This window comes from Manihot esculenta, chromosome 12, assembly GCF_001659605.2.
Source record: "Manihot esculenta cultivar AM560-2 chromosome 12, M.esculenta_v8, whole genome shotgun sequence".
Classification (NCBI taxonomy): Eukaryota; Viridiplantae; Streptophyta; class Magnoliopsida; order Malpighiales; family Euphorbiaceae; genus Manihot; species Manihot esculenta.
In genome coordinates this window covers 33,712,411-33,727,250 of record NC_035172.2, presented here as the reverse complement: position 1 = coordinate 33,727,250, position 14,840 = coordinate 33,712,411, and positions in this window count along the sequence as shown.

The following is a 14,840-nucleotide window of genomic DNA, read 5'->3' as shown; positions in this document are numbered from 1 at the left end:
GAAAATTATGTAATTTAGGACCCACCTTAATTTCCCTTTTAAATTTGACAAAAACACGTGTGAGTTGGGTCATGGATGTGTCTGAGTATGAACATAACCCCATTGAAATGGGAACTGATGAGTTGTTTGCACGTGGGATTTTCCTTCTTCTGTCAAACAATGTCCAAAATTTGAAGTCCTTTGCATCTATGTTAAGAGAAAACTTTGTCCTTCAACTGTTGTGTAATGAAGATGGTCCACACCATAAACACAGTATATATGTAGCTTCTTCATCTTTCTTCAGTGAACCACACAACGATTTGTTTTGTTTTCTACTTGAGCGTCAAAGAATATCGTCGATCTTTTAAAATTACAGAGTATTTTTTTTTTTTTAAAAAAAGGAAAACGAGTGGATGTGTTTGATACACGTCATAATTTAGGTATACTTTACGTGGAAATATTGAGGCGGATGGAATGGAAGAGGAACTGATGAGAGAGTTGAGCTACAAATTGATATCGCAAAGACTTGAAAGCTTGAAGATTGTGAATGAGGATGGGACATCTTCATTGTTGTCGCTGACTCTCACAATTTTCTTTATTCATCAACTCATCATTTTTCAATGGATAATGCATGATCAACCTAGCTCTCAAATTTAAATATCTAAATAAATAAATAAAAAAAAATTAACATAACTCTATAAAAAAATTAAATTTATTTTATTTATTCGAAATTGAATTCGATAAATTTAATTATGCTATTTATTATAACTTCATGATAACCGCTTGATCTCATTTAGTCTGAACGAGGCTAGACTCAGAAAAATAATTTTGATCCAAAGTCTATGAAACTTTTCTCCGTTTGATGAGTCCAACGTTTCAAGTCTCGGTCCGAATATACGGAGCAGGCCGGATTGATCACAAGTTTAAAACCAATGAAAAATGATCCAGTCTGGTGATATGACATGAAGGGAAGCAGCTGATTCAATCACTTCGCAGCCCTACCCGCATATGCGCCGGGAGAATTAAATGGTTCCTAACTACGTACAAATCCGAGTGATAGAAACAAGTAGCATTGTATGAGAGGCCATTAAACGTCCAGATAAAATATAAAAAAAAAAACAAATATGAACGTCTGTATGGCAGTCAACTTCCACATTGAGCCAAAGTTTAAGCATGTCGGGAATCAAACTTTTATGGCCCATCAATGCTATGATTTTCCTCGAGGCAACCAGCTATTAGTAAGGCCCCCCACTACTCTGGACGAGAGCCCTATTGCTGTCTGTGAGCATGCTGAAATTTTATTACAATAAATACTATAGAAAAAAAAAAGAGCATAGGAGTGTTTATACTTTACAGAGCTGGAAAGAGAAGGGTCTTTTTGTAATGGATTTAGGTCCTAGAGGGGTCTAAATATAAAAAAGTGTTGGGAAAATTTGAAAGAAAACAAAATTAAAAAGTATCAAACAGGAAAAAAAGAAAAAGAAAAAGATTTTGTGAGGAGAGTTAGATGAGGCTTGGAGAGTGTGCTTGTATTTGTAAACCCTTCGTGGTAGGCAGCTTTTTCTTTTCTTTTCTTTTCTTTTCCATATTGTGAGTGCTGTCTAAAGGCTGGTTTTAAAAAGTTGGGAAAGTAGAGAATCTTGCCAAAGACTTTCTTTTTTTCAGTTTTTATGAAATATGAAGATAATACCTGCTAAAAACTCTCGGTGATAATTTAAAAAAAATTATTTATTTGACTTAAAAAAATCCCTTCTTCCTTCTTTAAAATTTTTTTTTAAAAAAATCCAAAGGAATAATAACTCTACTTTTTTTTATAGCATATTTCAGTCGTCCAATGACTTTGAGGTCCATGCATGCTCTCCCTTTTAGATAGTCATTTCAATTCTAAATTCTTTTGGGGTCCCAATTAAATGAATTTAGATAAAATAATGTATTCATTGTAAAAAAAAGACTATCAATGATAGATGTATAATGAAATAATTTATTTTTTTTGAATGATTCTGATGTTGAATATTTATTATTATTATTATTATTATTATTATTATTTGCTTTAGGGGTTTGATTATATTATTAATAAATTGAAAATTAATTCTGACGCTTATTTCATATTGAAAAAACAAGTGTGATTATTGTTTGTTTTGGCTGAAAATTAAAAAAAAAAAAAATTGAAATATCGCCACAAGAAAAAAAAAATTATTATCTCAAGCAATAAAGTCAGCGTACGTCATATATGCATAATGAAAGGTTTGATTCTTATTAGCTATGAATTTATTTGTTTTATAATCAAATCATAATAGATTTGCCCCGTTTACTTTCTGTGAGAGGCTACACAATTTTTTTTCGCTTACAAATCATTAAGTTGTATTTTATTTTTTTATTTAATTTAATTTATATCTATACTATATATATATTGCTTTTAAAAGTACTATATATATATATAAATGTGGAAAGAGGAGGAATAATGGGATTACTGGTTTTATCTTTATGTTATTTAATTATTTATGATTGGTTTTAAATTTTAAAATGAATAATTATTTTATTATTTAAATAATTTTAAATTAATAAATTGTTCATATATTATCTAAAATGATTTTAGATATTTATCATTTAAAATTAATATATGTTTAAATTTTTTATTAATGAATTTCATTAATTTTATTTGATAATTATGTAGGATAATTGATGTTGCTAAGATTAGATTGATTGCGTGGCCAAAATGGGTCTATACTATAATTGGTTAGAACCTGTAAGGAAAAAAATGTGAGTCGGTGGTGGGTGCTCACGGCAGTCATTCTGGTACTTAAGTCAGTATCGTGACAATGTGAGAATACAATGAATTGTTTAGAAGTTTTATGTTAGAGAATAACGTGAGCAGCCACTCCGACACTTAAGTCAGTATCGTCACAATGTGAGAATACAATGTGAGATTAGATTAATGACGTGGCCGGAATGGGATTATGTTATGATTGGTTAGAATCTGCAAAAAAGAAAATATAAGTTGGTGGTGGGTACTCATAACAACCACTTTGATGCTTAAGTCAGTATCGTGACAAGAAAAGAATGCAATGAATTGTTTAGAGTTTTTATGTTAGAGAATAACGTATCTTTGTCTCTACAACCGTTCCCCTTTTATACTATAAGAAGATGAAAATAAATATATTATTTTCTAAGAATTCGGCGATAATGTGGTCGGCTGCTCCATAATGGATATCGCCAACTAATGGGTAGGTGATCTCGCGATCACAGGCGAAGCGGGAATGTACCTAGTAACGGTAACCATGTGTCATGACTCGGCCTGTCAGGGGAAGGCGAGTCTTGACAATGATCCGAGTGTTAAAGTGCTTAGGTCTCCCTTTCCCTAGCAGGACCGCGTCTCTCACTTGTCAGATTCCTACCACGTGACCCCTGTTATGTGGTGACAATTATAACTTATTTTGGGCGGATGTTATGTAACATTAGAGGTTCTCTGTCAGTCTTCGAATCTTTAGGTTCGAAGGTGACTGTTTGCTTTTCTTGTTTAGGACACATGGCATGATCTCGGTTGTGAGCGCCATTTTGCTTGCCTATAGTCGCCTTATCTTTTGTACCACATTCAAAGCTTTGTTGGCTACTTTCCTATATAAGAATCCTTCTTTCTTCTTTTTGGCTCACAACAGTTTCTCATGGGAGAGAGGAATGTAGGTTTCTTCTTTTTCTATTCTTAAGGGTAATCAAATTTGTATGGAGGATATCATCATGGTCTTTGAAGAGTAACTAAATGCGGGTCTTCCTGAAGGTGCAAGCACACTGTTCAACTCTGTGCATTGGTTGAGGACTACAACTAGCCCGACTATAATGGTTTTTCAGCATCAAAACACCTGAGGGGGATTAGATTGTGCGAGATTGATTTCAAGGGCAAGACCAGGAAGGGAGTTGGAGAGATAACTCTCCTCACGGCCTTTCAGTTGGCTTCCTCCCATAGGATGGGATAGTTTTTTAAGGATTTTGATGTAATATAGTCTTTTAATGTAATAGAAATCTTAATATAATAGAGACGTATGATGTAATAGAGACTTTTGATGTAATAGAGACTTTATTCAAGTCCCTTTCTTAACTCCTTGTAATCTTTTGTAATGAAAAAATATATGTTTGTACGTTTTTGTGTGCTTCCTTTGTTGCTACCATTTTTGCCGAATGAAGGGGGGCTCAAGCATATCTTCTTTAACGCCGTTTAGTCATAAAATATGTAACGCCCCGAAAATCGGACCGCTACCGGCGCTAGGATCCAGGTCGACTTAAGGTCGCCGGGACCCGTAACAAGCCTGCTATACTCTCTATGTACCTGTAACATCCCATACATGATCAAACATTTTCTGTAAAACCATAAAACTGTTCTCTGAACCAAGGCTCAACCTATGCATGCACTATCTCTGTACTACAGAACCCCTTACTAGAGCTTGCTCTAGACGGGTTACACTCATACATGTTAAGCCTGGTGTTCACATACTCATAAAAACATTTACATAAAACAAACCATGTACACAAAAGGGATTTACCATACATATGGGTCAAGCTCACTAAACTCTATACAAAGCTATACATCTCTGTACAAGATTACATGTCCACACTCTGCTATTACAAAACTCTTTGATCTTCCTGTACCCTGCTGAACTTCCCCTGACCTCTGATCCTACAAGACTAGAATTAAGGAGAGGGATGAGCTATACTAGCCCAGTGAGTAGAATAGATCAAACATGTCAATAAAACATGCTCACATGGAATGCATCACATCACAAGTAAATCACCCATCTCAGACGGACTGATTCAAAAATCCCTCACCTGTGCCCGGCCCGTGAAGGAGCTCCTCAGGACTTTATTACGCACCTTAGGGTGCCCTGTGCCCGGCCCTCTCAGGGCTCCTCAGGACTTTACTACGAGGGCTAATGAATCCACTATGTCCGATCCGTACACGCATAGAATAATGCAATGCGTCACATTAGTGTAGTCTAGTGCACTCAACCTATTACATATCATGATGCATGGAACATGCTAAAAGCATTTAATTTCTCAATTTAAAACAGTAAGTTTAGTTTAGTTCCACTCACCTTTGGCTGACTTTGAACTGACTCTGAATACTCTGAAGCAGTGCTCACTGCTGCTCTCTTCGGTTCCTCTGGTCCGTTCCTACACAGGTGGACTCAAATGAGGGACCAAACTAGCTCAAGAACCACTCTATAAAATTCCCCAAAATTCCCTAAAACATCCTAAAACAATCACATAAAACATGCAAAAGCAGGCTGGACAGGGCACTTTCGGCGGCAGGTTCGGCGGCCGAAAGTCCCTTCTAGAGCCGAAACTCAAGCACTTTCGGCGGCACTTCGGCTGCCGAAAGTCCTCTCCAGAGACGAAAGTCCCTAACCTTCGGCGGCCGAAACCCCCCCTCCAGAGCCGAAAGTCCAAACTTTTGGGGGCAAGCTTAGGCAGCAGAAACCACCTCCTTAGCATGTTCGGCGGCCGAACCTTCCTTCGGCGGCCGAAACTGGATTCTCCAGTAAGGCAGAAACTGGTTCTGCTTCATGCAAATCTTACCTAACTTCCCTCAAACATGCAACCAACAACTCACAACCTGCATATACTCAAGTATAGGCACAAAGGGGTCCAAACCTAACTTAAAACCCCAACAAACATCACAACACAACACATAAGCATACTTTGACCACAACTCAACCAAAACCTCAACTTACCCTAACATGCATCTCTACCCATAAACTCCATAAAACCTTCATAAAATATGCAAAGAAGTTTAGGATCTTCACTTACCTCTTACAAACAAGAAGATAAACGATCCCAACGTGGAGATATGGAGAAACTCTCCCTCAAAGTCTCCAACTTCAAAACTTTTGGTTGATTTGCTCAAAAAGCTTCAAAACAACATAAAACCCATCAAAACTTTAAAAGATTTGAAGAAAACATGAAGATCACCCAAGGAAGATCATGGTCTCACCTCTGTCTATGGATGGAAAGAAAATCTTATCCATTTCACCGACCTAGGGCCTTTTATAGGTGGCTGGCCAGACCACCTTCGGCGGCCTAACGTGATTCCAAACTCATGCATGTTCGGTGGCTGAACTTTACCTTCGGCGGCCGAACCTGGCATTTCCTCCTTGGTGCTTTTCTTTCAAAAACTCATTTTCTTTTATACTTAAACCATTAAAACATACTCAAATACTTTACAAAACATAACTCTTACCCTTCTAGAGGCTTCCGACATCCGAGATTCCATCGGAAAGTAGAATTCCGATGCCGGACTCTAGCCGGGTATTACAAAATAGTTACTGAAAAATAGGATTAATACCTGGACTTGTGGCCCGGCAGACTGTCGTCCTTTGTAAAATGCCTTTGGTGGATTTGTTAATAAGGATCTTTCATTCGATCTAGTTCTTTGTTTGACGCCTTCATCCTTTGTCTTTTCGAGGGTTGGTATATTCGCCTTTCCTGGCTGTCTGGCATAGACAACTTAATTAATGGGGCCAATGCCTAAATTCATAGTCTGGCGAGAGTTGTCTCATGGCCTAACCTGGCGAAAACTACCTTGTGGCCTTATTTAGTAGGACTAACACCGAGATAGCCTGGCTGAAACTCCCTTATGGACTTGCTTAGTAAGATCAATGTTCGAATGGTCTGACGAAAATTGCCTTATGACTTTACTTAGTAGGACCAACACATGAGTGGCCTGGCAAAAATTGCCTTATGACCTGGCCTAGTTAAACTTTGCCTCATGGCCTTTATTCATGGGACCGACACTCGAGTAGTCTGGCAAAAATTATTTTGCGACTTGGTTTGGCAAATATTTATCTTGTGGTCTTGATTTATGGGACCAATGCCTGAATGACCTGATAAAGACTGCCCTATGCCCTAGCCTAGCCTGGCTAAGATCGTCTTATGGCCTTAATTCGTGGGACCAACACCCAAGTGGTCTGGCGAAAATCGCCTTGTAACCTGGCCTGGTTAAAATTGCCTTGTGGCCTTGCTTGGAGGGATCAATGCCTGAATGACCTGGTGAAAACTGCTTTATGGCCTTGTTTAGTGGGACCAACACCCAAATGGCCTGGCGAAATCTGCCTTATAGCCTAGCCTGGTGAAAACTGCCTTGTGGCCTTGCTTAGTAGGACCAATGCCTGAATAGCTTGGTAAAATCTGCCTTATGGCCTAACTTGGTGAAAACTGCCTTGTGGTCTTGCTTAGTGGAACCAACGCCCGAATAGCCTAGCGAAAACTGTCTTATGGCCTAATCTAGTCTTTCTTCGATGGAGCCCATCCCATCATTCTTTGTTACTGAAGAACACTACATGTGAAAATATCTTATTAATTTATTATTGATAAAACCTTTCAGAATACAGTTATTCTAGGAATGGAGAATGATTTGACCATTTAACGTGGTTAGCTTATATGACCCTAGACAAATAACCTTCGAGACTCTGAACGGTCTTTTCCAATTCTCACTCAACTTACCAGACCCGGCGTTGCCACCCGTCACATCTGTTCTTTTAAGGACTAGATCCCCTGTATTGAAGGCATGTGGCCTAACCTTGCTATTGAACATTCAGGATATCTTATTTTTGTAAACCGCTATTCTGATTGCAGCCTTTTTCTGCAGGAATTCTGCTTGATCCAAATTGAAATGCATTTCTTCAGGATTTCTTGATATCTCAAGGTATTGTGTCCTGAAGGTGCCTACTTGGATTTCCACGGGAATGATTGCCTTGGCCCTGTATACAAGAGAAAAAGATATTTCTCCTGTAGCTGTCCTGGGAGTGGTTCTGTATGCTCATAGTATATGGGGTAACTCTTCGGGCCAGTTGCCCTTAGCCTGATCGAGTCTTTTCTTTAGACCCAGCAGGATAGTCCTGTTAGTCACCTCAGTCATACCATTGGTCTGGGAATGGTAAGTTGAGCTGAATTTTAAGTTAATTTTCCATTTCTTGCAAAAGCCTTTGAACATGGAACTTGTAAACTGAGTTCCATTATCGTTGATTACTATCTTTGGTAATTTGAATCGGGTGAATATGTTTTTGTTGAGAAAGGAAATCGCTTTTTGAGTGGTGATGGATTGTACCGCCTCAGCCTCTGCCCACTTGCTGAAATGATCTACTACTACGATTATAAATTTTCTTGATCCGATTGCCTTAGGAAATGGGCAAAGGATGTCTATCCCCCCACTGAAAAAAGGCCAGGACTTCCAATGGCCACTTGCATTTCTCCCGAGGTTCTTGGGATGTTTGCATGTACTTGGCATCTTTGACACCTTTGAATAAGCTGCTTCACATCTTTTATTATCATCTTCCAGTAATATCCTTATTTAAATGCTTTCCGAGTGATTGTTCATACTCCTTCATGGCACCCACAATCACCTTCATGGATATCCCTTAAGATTGCTTGGACTTTTTCTTCGGTAATACACCGCAACCATGGATGTGTGGAGGACCTCTTGTACAACCAGCCATCAATTAGTGCGTATTTAGAAGACTTTCTTATTACCTGTTTCACTGATAATTCATCGACTAGAAGGTCATCTTGTGTCAAGAATTTGTATACTAGCGTCATCCATGATTCCCCTTCTTCTATGGGGAAGGACTCTTCCACTGCCGTTGCTGGAGTGTGCAATTCCTCAAATTGAAACGATTGGGTCAAGTGTTGTTCCCCGCCGCTGCCATCTTGGCTAGAAGATCCACCTCTTCGTTGTTGCCTTTAACCACCTGGCAAAGTTCGCAGTTGCCCTTCCCATCTTTGATCCTATTCATCAGGGACCAAACTTTCTCCTCATATTTGATAAGGTTCGATTCTTGAACTCTAAATTGTCCCTGCCATTGATTAATAACCAATTGTGAGTCACTAAAAATAATGGATTTTTGTATACCTAATTTCTTGATGATTCTTAAGGCCATTATTACAGTATCATATTCGGTTATATTGTTAGTGGCATTGAAGACGAGTTTGGCCGCATGTTGAAGCTTTATCCCTATCTAGATTGTAATATGATCCCGATTCCTGAACCTTCGGCTCCACAAGCTCCATCCGCCTAGACCTTCTATTCCTCTATGTCCTCCTCCGAGGACCCTGAAGGTTCTAATGGTGGAGTCATCTCTGCAATAAAGTCGGCTAGCACCTAGGCTTTCATAGCCTTCCTCGGGACATACCTGATATCGTAGGCTGACAGCATTACAATCTAGGTGGATAAATATCCTGACAACTCTGGCCTGTGTAGAATCTTCTGCAGAGGTTAATATGTTTTGACTTCTATCGTATGTGATTCAAAGTACGGTTGTAGCTTTGTGGCAAACATTAGAACTGCAAACGCCAACTTTTCGAAAGGAGAATAGTTCAACTCTGCCCTCTTCAACACTTGGCTAGCATAGTATACTGAACTTTGCTTTCCATTGTTTTTACGAATAAGTACTGAGCAAACTGTTTCTTTTGTCACAGGTAAGTATAGAAATAAAACTTCCCCTTAATGGGTGGGCTTAGCAGTGGAGGGGATGATAAGAAGGTTTTTAGACTTTCAAATACCTCTACACACTCTTCTCCCTATTCAAACTTGCCTTTGCCTTTCAAAGCCTTGAAGAACGAGAGTTACCTTCTGGCTGAGCATGATATGAAACGACCCAGGGCAATGACCCGCCCATTCAGCTTTTTTACCTCGTTAATGGTTTGGGTACTTCCATATTTTGGATGGCGTTGATCTTCTCAAGGTTTGCCTCTATACCTCTTTCCAAGATTATATATCCGAGGAACTTCCTAACTTTTACTCTGAAGATACATTTTTCAGGGTTCAATTTCATACTCGTCTTATCCAGGACATCAAAAACTTTTCGGATATCTTCTGGATGGTCCTCCAAGGATTGACTCTTCACCACCATATGATCCACATACTCCTCCACTGTTGATCCCACTGTTGATCCTACTATTTCTTTGAAGATTCTTGACACCATCCTTTGGCGTGTTGCCCCTGCGTTTTTCAATCCTAAAGGTATTACTTTGTAGCAATAAACTCCTTCATCTGTTATAAACGCAGTCTTTTTTGCATCTTTAGTATCAATCATGATTTGGTGGTATCTTGAAATGGCATCAAGGAAGGAGACCACTGTATGCCTTGAGGTCGAATCCACTAATCTGTCAATGGACAGTAACGGATAGTGATCTTTTGAACATGCTTTATTTAAGTAAGTGAAGTCCATGCACATCCTCTAATTTTCGTTAGCCTTCTTTACTAGGACCGCATTGGCTAGCCATATGGGATACTGGACTTTTTTTTATCAATCTTGCACTTAGAAGTTTATCAACCTCTTCTTTGATCACCTGCTGCCTCTCTGGTGCGAACTTCATTTTCTTTTATTGGACTGGTTTGACGGTCTTATCAATGGATAACTTATGGGTGATGATAGTTGGGTCTACACCTATTACATCTTTTAGAGACCAAGCGAAAGTGGTTACTAAGTTTTTCAGCAACTCTATCAACCGAACCTTCATTTTCCTGGTTAGCACAGTGCCAAACCGCACCTTTTGCTCCTTCCTTAGCTGGACTTCCTCTATCGAATTTGTGAGTTCCGGCTTTATGTGAGATTCTGGCTTCTCTAGCAAATCGTTAGGCATGGGTGCTTTTCTGAGACTTTTTGTAGTATGTTCATATTTTTCTTTGGCTGATCTCGGACTGCCTCGAACCACTGTTATTCCTCCGGGGGCTGAAAGGTTAAGACACATAGCACCCTTGTTAATAGCGATACCGTGGCAGTTTAGGATCGGTTGGTCGAGTATTATGTTGTATGCAAATGGGATGTCTACCACCACTAACTCTACATACAGTTCTCGCCTATACTTTTTATCCCGGAGTACTAGGGGAAGGTTGATGGTGCCTAATATTGCCACGGTCTTATCTCCTAATCCTACCAAGGGGTAGGAGACTCTGACAAGGCTGCTCTTATTCAAGCCTAACTTGTTGAAAATATTTAAGATAAGAAGGTTAGTAGAACTACCTGTATCCATCAGTATCCTCCTTAACTCATATCGGTTTAGGAGGATTTTAACAACCAGCCGGTCATTTTGAAAGAATCTAATTGCCTTATATCTGCAGGGTCGAACCTTACTTTTTGCTTGGTTCATGGTTTTTGATGGACGGATAGGATATCCTCTGCTATCCGCTTATTTTGTTCCTTATCTTTGTCAGGTCCTCCGGTGATGACATGCACACTTCTAGCCATTTTCAAGAACATAGAAAAAAAGTTTCTTCTTTAGAGAGAAAAAGGGAACAAGGGCCTAGTGTAAACCCAAATAAACAGAGAGAATCCAATGGGTTTCTCCGCAACGAAATCAAATGATGTTACTGAAATTAGATTGATGACATGGCTGGAATGGAACTATGCTATGATTGGTTAGAACCTATAAGGATGAAAATGTGAGGTAGTGGTGGGTACACACGGCAGCCACTCCGACGCTTAAGACTATATCGTGACAAGGAGAGAATGCAACAAATTGCTTAGAACTTTTGTGTTAAGAGAATAACGTACGTTATTAGCTATGAATTTATCTCAATCAATAAAGTCAGCCTACGCCATATATGCATAATGAAAGGTTTGATTCTTATTAGCTATGAATTTATTAGTTTTATAATCAAATCATAATAGATTTGCCCCGTTTACTTTCTGTGAGAGGCTACACAATTTTTTTTCGCTTACAAATCATTAAGTTGTATTTTATTTTATTTTTTTAAAATTTAATTTATATTTATACTATATATATCTAAAAGTGAAAATAGGAGGAATAATGGGAGTTACTGGTTTTATCTTTATGTTATTTAATTATTTATGATTGGTTTTAAATTTTAAAATGGATAATTATTTTATTATTTAAATAATTTTAAATTAATAAATTATTCATATATTATCTAAAATGATTTTAGATATTTATCATTTAAAATTAATATATATTTAAATTTTTTATTAATGAATTTAATTAATTTTATTTGATAATTATGTAGGATAATTGATGTTGTTGAGATTAGATTGATGATGTGGTCGGAGTAAGACTATGTTATAATTGGTTAGAATTTGTAAGGAAGAAAATGTGAGTTGGTGGTAGGTGTTCACGGCAGCCACTCCGATGTTTAAGTCAGTATCGTGACATGGAAAAAATGCAATGAATTGCTTAGAACTTTTGTGTTAGAGAATAACATATTTTTGTATCTACGACCGTTTCCCTTTTATATTGTAAGAAGATGAAAATAAATATAGCATTTCCTGAGAATTCGATGATAATGTGGCCGGCTGCTCCATAATGTATATCGCCAGCTAATGGGTAGGTGATCCCGCAATCACAAGTGAAACGTGAATGTACCTAGTAATGGTAACCATACGTCATGACTTGGCCTGTCAGGGGAGGGCGAGTCTTGATGATGGTCCGAGTGTTAAAGTGCTTGGGTCTCCCTTTCCATAGCGGGACTGCGTCTCTCACTTCTCAGATTCCTGCCACGTGACCCCTGTTATGTGGTGACAACTCATAGTTTACTTTGAGCGAATGTTATGTAACATCAGAGGTCCTCTGTCGGTCTTCGACTTTTTAGGTTTGAAGGTGACCGTTTGCTTTTCTTGTTTAGGACACAGGCATGATCTTGGTTGTGAGCGCCATTTCACTTGCCTATAGTCGCCTTATCTTCTGTACCACATTCAAAGCTTTGTTGGCTACTTTCCTGTATAAGAGCCCTTCTTTCTTCTTTTTGGCTCACAACAGTTTTTCATGGGAGAGAGGAATGGAGGTTTCTTCTTTTTCTATTCTTGAGGGTAAATCAAATCTGTGTGGAGGATATCATCATAGTCCTCAAAGAGTAACTAAAGGCGGGTGTTCTTGAAGGTGCGAGCACACTGCTTAACTCTGTGTATTGGTTGAGGACTGCAACTAGCCCGACTATAATAGTTTTTCAGCATCAAAACACCTGAGGGGGATTGGATTGTGTGAGATTGATTCCAAGGGCAAGACTAGGAAGGTAGTTGGAGAGACAACTCTCCTCATGACTTTTCAGTCGGCTTCCTCCCATAGGATGGGATATTTTTTTAAGGATTTTGATGTCATAGAATCTTTTAATATAATAGAGAACTTTGATGTAATAGAGACTTTATTCAAGTCCTTTTCTTGACTCTTTGTAATCTTTTGTAATGAAAAAATATATGTTTGTACATTTTTGTGTGCTTCCTTTGTTGCCACCATTTTTGCCGATTGAAGGGGGACTCAAGCATAACTTCTTTAACACTGTTTAGTCATAAAATAGTTACTGAAAAATAGGATTAATACCTGGACTTGTGGCCCGACAAACTGTCATCCTTCGTAAAATGACTTTGGTGGATTTATTAATAAGGATTTTTCATTCGATCTAATTCTTTGTTTGACGCCTTCATCCTTTGTCTTTTCGGGGTTGGTATATTTGCCTTTCCTGGCTGTCTGGCATAGACAACTTAATTAATGGGGCCAATGTCTAAATTCATAGTCTAGCGAGAGTCGTCTCATGGTCTAACCTGGCAAAAACTGCCATGTGGCCTTACTTAGTAGGACCAACGCCCAGATAGCTTAGCTGAAATTGCCTGCCCAAATGGCCTGGCAAAAACTGTCTTATGACTTTGCTTAGTGGGACCAACGCCTGAGTGTCCTGGTAAAAATTGTCTTGTGATCTGACCTAGCTAAAATTTACCTCATGGCCTTGATTCATAGGACTGACACCCGAGTAGTCTGGCGAAAATTACCTTGCGACCTAACCTGGCGAATATTTGCCTTGTGGTATTGATTTATGGGACCAATGCTCCAATGGCCTAGAAAAGACTGCCTTATGGCCTGGCCTGGCCTGGCTAAGATCACCTTATGGCCTTAATTCGTGAGACCAAAGCTCAAATGGTTTGGCAAAAATCGCCTTGTAATCCGGCCTGGATAAAATTGCTTTGTGGTCTTGCTTGGAGGGATCAATACCCGAATGGCCTGGCAAAAACTGCTTATAGCCTGGTAAAAACTCCCTTATGGTCTTGCTTAGTGAGACCAATGTCCGAATGGTCTGGCGAAAACTACCTTGTAGCTTTGTTTAGGGGGACCAATACCCGAACAACCCGGTGAAATCTGCCTTATGGATTAGCTTGACGAAAACTGCCTTGTAGCCTTACTTAGTGGGACCAATGCTCGAATAGTCTAGCGAAAATTGTCTTATGGCCTAATCTAGTCTTTCTTCGAAGGAGCCCATTCTATCGTTTTTTATTACTGAAAAACACTACATGTGAAAATATCTTGTTAATTTATTATTGATAAAGCCTTTCAAATTACAATAGTTTCAGGAATAGAGAATAACTTGACCATTTAACTTAGTAAGCTTATATGACCTTAAACGAATAACCTTTGAGATCTGAATGATCTTTTTTAATTCTCGGTCAATTTACCAGATCCGATATTGCCATCCGTTATGAAAAGAATGACGATAATGATAATTTTAATAGTGGCGGTAACGATAATGATAATTTTAATAGTGGCGGTAATAGGTGCAGTGGTGGTAATAACGATAAATAAAAATAATTAAATCAAATAATTGTGATTATATTTATTTTTATATATAATAATTATTATATTATTTAAAATATAATAATTAATTATATTATTTAATTATCAATACATTCTTACATAGTTTTTTATTATCAAATAAATAAATTAAATTTATATTATAACTACCATTACATGACATGGGACATACGAAAACATAACCTTAGTTTTTGAGAAAAAAAAAAAAAATTATTTCCTACATATTTTTGTGGCAAAAAAAAAATTGAAACGACGACGCTATAATGAACTAGAAATGTGCCTCG